We start from the raw sequence: 5,566 nt of genomic DNA on the forward strand, positions 1-5,566 counted from the left end.
TAGCCCTGCGTGTTTTTGTTCTTATCAGCACTGTAATTTGTGTACAGTCCCTAACATCGAATGCCTTTGAAGGGTTTTTTTAAGCTCACATTAAACCAGACTCTCTCACTCACAAAATATTATGGTAGCACAAACATGGCCCCATTCACAAACACCTGGAGGTTGATGTTATGCTCTAGCGCACATTGTCCAGCCATCAACCACAACACAGATGTTCACAGGAAAATGTGTTCAGCTCTAATAAAACTATAATAAAACAAGCAATCCCACCACTGCCCCCCTCCTCCCATAAAACTGTGGTGTTTCACAGGAAAGCGGGTATTGTCTTGCTGATTCTGCTTAAAAGCACTATTTATACTTTTCATTATGCTGTGGATTTAGCATTACTTCTTTATAGTGCCTTTTGCAGTGGATCTTTCTTGCAGACTTAATGTGTACGATATATTCTGTATAGACATTGATATATATGAAGAGATGCAAACATTCAGGCTCTTTAGCTAATGATGCTTGTTGATTCCTGCATGTTTCTCTTTTATTACTTAAATTATTGAGAAAGCAGTGCATAGGTACATTTCACATTGGACTTTTTTGCTAATTTTATGATCTGAACGCCATTGTATCTTCAATGGAAGTGTCTTCCTAACAGCAAATGCCTTTTATTTTCGTTTTTGTGAAGGAACGATGACTGCTCTATTTTATTTACATTATGTGTCTCATCTTGAAAATAGTAGATTTCTTGCACAATACAACGAGCATTTCTTTTGTAGTTGATCAGCAATAGTAAATCATATACTAAAAGCAATGCTAAGTTTACTACTTGAGTGGTTCTAATGCATTTCAGGGGCCCCAGATGTCAGAAGAGCTTTTTTGGGGGGGGAGTAAGATTTAACGATTTCATGCTGTGACAAATTTAATGCCATTCATAGAGTGGGGACTGTGAGCAAAACATATGAGAGCTTTTTTTTCTTATATAAACAGGTATGATTCATTTACAATGATGACTAAATCATTGCTAGCACTGTATATAGTTATATTCACAAAGTTGAGTATACTTTAGTGTTTTTCTTAATTCTTCAATATAAAGCCCTTGTGATATTTGTGAGATGCTTGATTCTGTCAATGCAACTGTCATGAAATGGAATAAACTACTTTAAAAACTATAAGTGTGTATTGGTGTAACAGCAAGCAACATATTTTAAATGTGACTCTAGCAATGATTCCACTACCTGTAAGATACCTCACCATAAACCCAGACATATGCCTAATTAAATGTGTCTAGAGAGAGTCTGCTGGGGCCTAAGACAAAAGTTCATAGAAGGGTCTCCAACCAGATTTCATCATCATTGTGTTATAAATAATAAATTAAATAATTGTTTATTTAAGTGAATTTTTCGTTGACTGGACAGAGATGGTAACAAAATGATATGTTGTTTAACAAGGAATTTAGAATGAGCTACACATGCAATATAATTAGCATTATCAGCATTTTGATTGTTGTTCTCTTTTGCTGCTTGTCCCAAAAACTGAAAGTTACAGTGTGTAAAATCTCATCGTTAGATATCAGTCAACTGCAATCAACTGAATTATGTTTTATACCCCTCCTAATTCAATTGCATAATCCTAGTTACTTGGCCACTGTAGGACAACCAACTTTGGCTGTAATTTATGGCAGTAAGTTTAGGCTATCAGTTCGCAGCTCACCTCAGCTGTCAATATGTTTTCACATCTACTACTATGAAGGAGGCTGCAAAACTTTGTGAAAGGAGTCCAATACAAGGAGTCAGTGAAGCTCACTTCTGTCTGATCACATTGATAATGAGATGAGTTGTTGAGGATACCCTGAACTTTTCACTTGGTAAGTGTTGCTGTTTTTGATGCTGTTAGCTGCTCTTAGCTGGCATTAGTTAAACTTTCCTTGAAGTGGATCTAACATTGTTTGGCTCTTAGAAAATAAACTCTTAAAAAATGTGAAAATGTAACCAGCCTTTAATCAGAGGAAAACATTAGCTGGTATAATGTTAGCTTTTAACAGAGGCAATTCTAGGATCAGAGCTTTGGGGGTACTGAGCACCCAGAGAGCTGCCCAGCCAGGCAACATAAACTACTTGTCACAATGAGACTTCTTCCCTGTCTCTGTCAGTCCCTGCATCCTTAATTGTCTCCAGTTGTCCCGAGTTCTCTCTGACTGTCTCCTTGGTGCATTTAAACCCCTGTTCCTCCCCGTCCTCGTCATCTGTTGTCTTCATCTCCGAATCAGTCATCATAATTTTACCATCTCTGTGCAAGTCTGCAAATTTCTTTATTAAATCATAAGATTTTGACGGTCTAAAAGTTGGCCTATCTATTATTGGCTGAGGTTTTAGTAGAGTTGTGGCTGAACCACATAAAAATATATCATTAATTTTAATCTCCCCAATCAATGATAATGTTATGTTGGAATGTTGTTAAAGAGGGTCAAAAAAAAAATTCAACCCAGTTTGTTTTGCAGATTCTGTATAGCAGCTTTAATATAGGGAGAACACAACTTCCAGATTGTGAGAGTAAAATTTGTGTTTTTTTCTTTGTCAGCTTAACAGTTTCTGTTGTGCCTGTCACTGTTCCCTGTCTGTTTTCTTACCTGGTTCTTCCTGACCTTGTACTTTCTCCTCACGTTCCCCTCTTTCCTCTCTCCCTCTTTGGACTGACAATCATACACAAATAGATTGTATTCAATTAGACGCAAAAATTACATTAATATGAAAAAACCTACTATTAAGATCACTAATAAAAAAAGTCCTCTCTCAGTGTACTTTCAACCAAAAGGCAAATAACCAAACCACATGTACATCTAATAAAAGATAGAAATACAGGGAGTGCAGAATTATTAGGCAAATGAATATTTTGTCCACATCATCCTCTTCATGCATGTTGTCTTACTCCAAGCTGTATAGGCTCGAAAGCCTACTACCAATTAAGCATATTAGGTGATGTGCATCCCTGTAATGAGAAGGGGTGTGGTCTAATGACATCAACACCCTATATCAGGTGTGCAGAATTATTAGGCAACGTCCTTTCCTTTGGCAAAATGGGTCAAAAGAAGGACTTGACAGGCTCAGAAAAGTCAAAAATAGTGAGATATCTTGCAGAGGGATGCAGCAGTCTCAAAACTGCAAAGCTTCTGAAGCGTGATCATCGAACAATCAAGCGTTTCATTCAAAATAGTCAACAGGGTCGCAAGAAGCGTGTGGAAAAACCAAGGCGCAAAATAACTGCCCATGAACTGAGAAAAGTCAAGCGTGCAGCTGCCAAGATGCCACTTGCCACCAGTTTGGCCATATTTCAGAGCTGCAACATCACTGGAGTGCCCAAAAGCACAAGGTGTGCAATACTCAGAGACATGGCCAAGGTAAGAAAGGCTGAAAGACGACCACCACTGAACAAGACACACAAGCTGAAACGTCAAGACTGGGCCAAGAAATATCTCAAGACTGGTTTTTCTAAGGTTTTATGGACTGATGAAATGAGAGTGAGTCTTGATGGGCCAGATGGATGGGCCCATGGCTGGACTGGTAAAGGGCAGAGAGCTCCAGTCCGACTCAGACGCCAGCAAGGTGGAGGTGGAGTACTGGTTTGGGCTGGTATCATCAAAGATGAGCTTGTGGGGCCTTTTTGGGTTGAGGATGGAGTTAAGCTCAACTCCCAGTCCTACTGCCAGTTTCTGGAAGACACCTTCTTCAAGCAGTGGTACAGGAAGAAGTCTGCATCCTTCAAGAAAAACATGGTTTTCATGCAGGACAATGCTCCATCACACGCGTCCAAGTACTCCACAGCGTGGCTGGCAAGAAAGGGTATAAAAGAAGAAAAACTAATGACATGGCCTCCTTGTTCACCTGATCTGAACCCCATTGAGAACCTGTGGTCCATCATCAAATGTGAGATTTACAAGGAGGGAAAACAGTACACCTCTCTGAGCAGTGTCTGGGAGGCTGTGGTTGCTGCTGCACTGCTGTTAAGTTGCCTAATAATTATGCACAGTAATAGTCACCTGCACACACAGATATCCCCCTAAAATAGCTAAAACTAAAAACAAACTGAAAACTACTTCCAAAAACATTCAGCTTTGATATTAATGAGTTTTTTGGGTTCATTGAGAACATGGTTGTTGTTCAATAATAAAATTATTCCTCAGAAATACAACTTGCCTAATAATTCTGCACTCCCTGTAATATATATACACTCAACAAAAATATAAACGCAACACCTTTGTTACTGCTCCCATTCCCCATGGGATGGACGTAGAGACCTAAAATTCATTCCAGATACACAATATAACCATCCCTCCCAAACAGTGGTCACAAATCAGTCCAAATGTGTGGTAGTGGGCACATCTGCTATATTGAGATAATCCATCCCACCTTACAGGTGTGCCACATCAGGATGCTGATCTGACATCATGAGTAGTGCACAGGTGTACCTCAGACTGCCCACAACAAAAGGCCACCCTGGAATGTGCAGTTTTCTGCGCTATTGGGGGTCTGGGGACCCAGAACCGGTCAGTATCTGGTGTGACCACCATTTGCCTCATGCAGTGCAACACATCGTCGCATGGAGTCTATCAAATTGTCAATTGTGGCCTGTGGAATGTTGGTCCACTCCACTTCAATGGCTGTGCGAGGTTGTTGGATATTCGTGGGAACTGGTGCACGCTGTCGTATACGCCGGTCAAGCACATCCCGAACATGCTCAATGGGTGACATGTCCGGTGAGTATGCTGGCCATGAAAGAACTGGGACATTCTCAGCTGCCATCTGCCCTGAACAATGTGAACCATGATTCATCCGTGAAGCGCACACCTCTCCAACGTGCCAGACGCCATCGAATGTGAGCATTTGCCCACACAAGTCTGTTACAGCGACGAGCTGGAGTCAGGTCAAGACCCCGATGAGGACGACGGGCATGCAGTTGAGCGTCCCTGAGACGGTTTCTGACAGTTTGTGCAGAAATTGTTTGGTTGTGCAAACCAATTGTTCCAGCAGCTGTCTGGGTGGCTGGTCTCAGACGATCTTGGAGGTGAACCTGCTGGATGTGGAGGTCCTGGGCTGGTGTGGTTACACGAGGTCTGCGGTTGTGAGGCCGGTTGGATGTGCTGCCATATTCTCTGAAACGCCTGTGGAGACGGCTTATGGTTGAGAAATGAACATTCAATGCACGGGCGACAGATCTGGTTGACATTCCTGCTGTCAGCATGCCAATTGCACGCTCCCTCATTGCTTGTGGCATCTGTGGCATTTTGCTGTGAGACAAAACTGCACATTCCAGGGTGGCCTTTTGTTGTGGGCAGTCTGAGGTACACCTGTGCACTACTCATGATGTCAGATCAGCATCCTGATGTGGCACACCTGTGAGGTGGGATGGATTATCTCAATATAGCAGATGTGCCCACTACCACACATTTGGACTGATTTGTGACCACTGTTTGGGAGGGATGGTTATATTGTGTATCTGGAATGAATTTTAGGTCTCTACGTCCATCCCATGGGGAATGGGAGCAGTAACAAAGGTGTTGCGTTTATATTTTTGTTGAGTG

The sequence above is a fragment of the Rhamphochromis longiceps genome, linkage group LG20, assembly GCF_057381845.1.
Source record: "Rhamphochromis longiceps isolate RC_006_pf linkage group LG20, R_longiceps_female_GT1.1, whole genome shotgun sequence".
NCBI lineage: Eukaryota > Metazoa > Chordata > Actinopteri > Cichliformes > Cichlidae > Rhamphochromis > Rhamphochromis longiceps.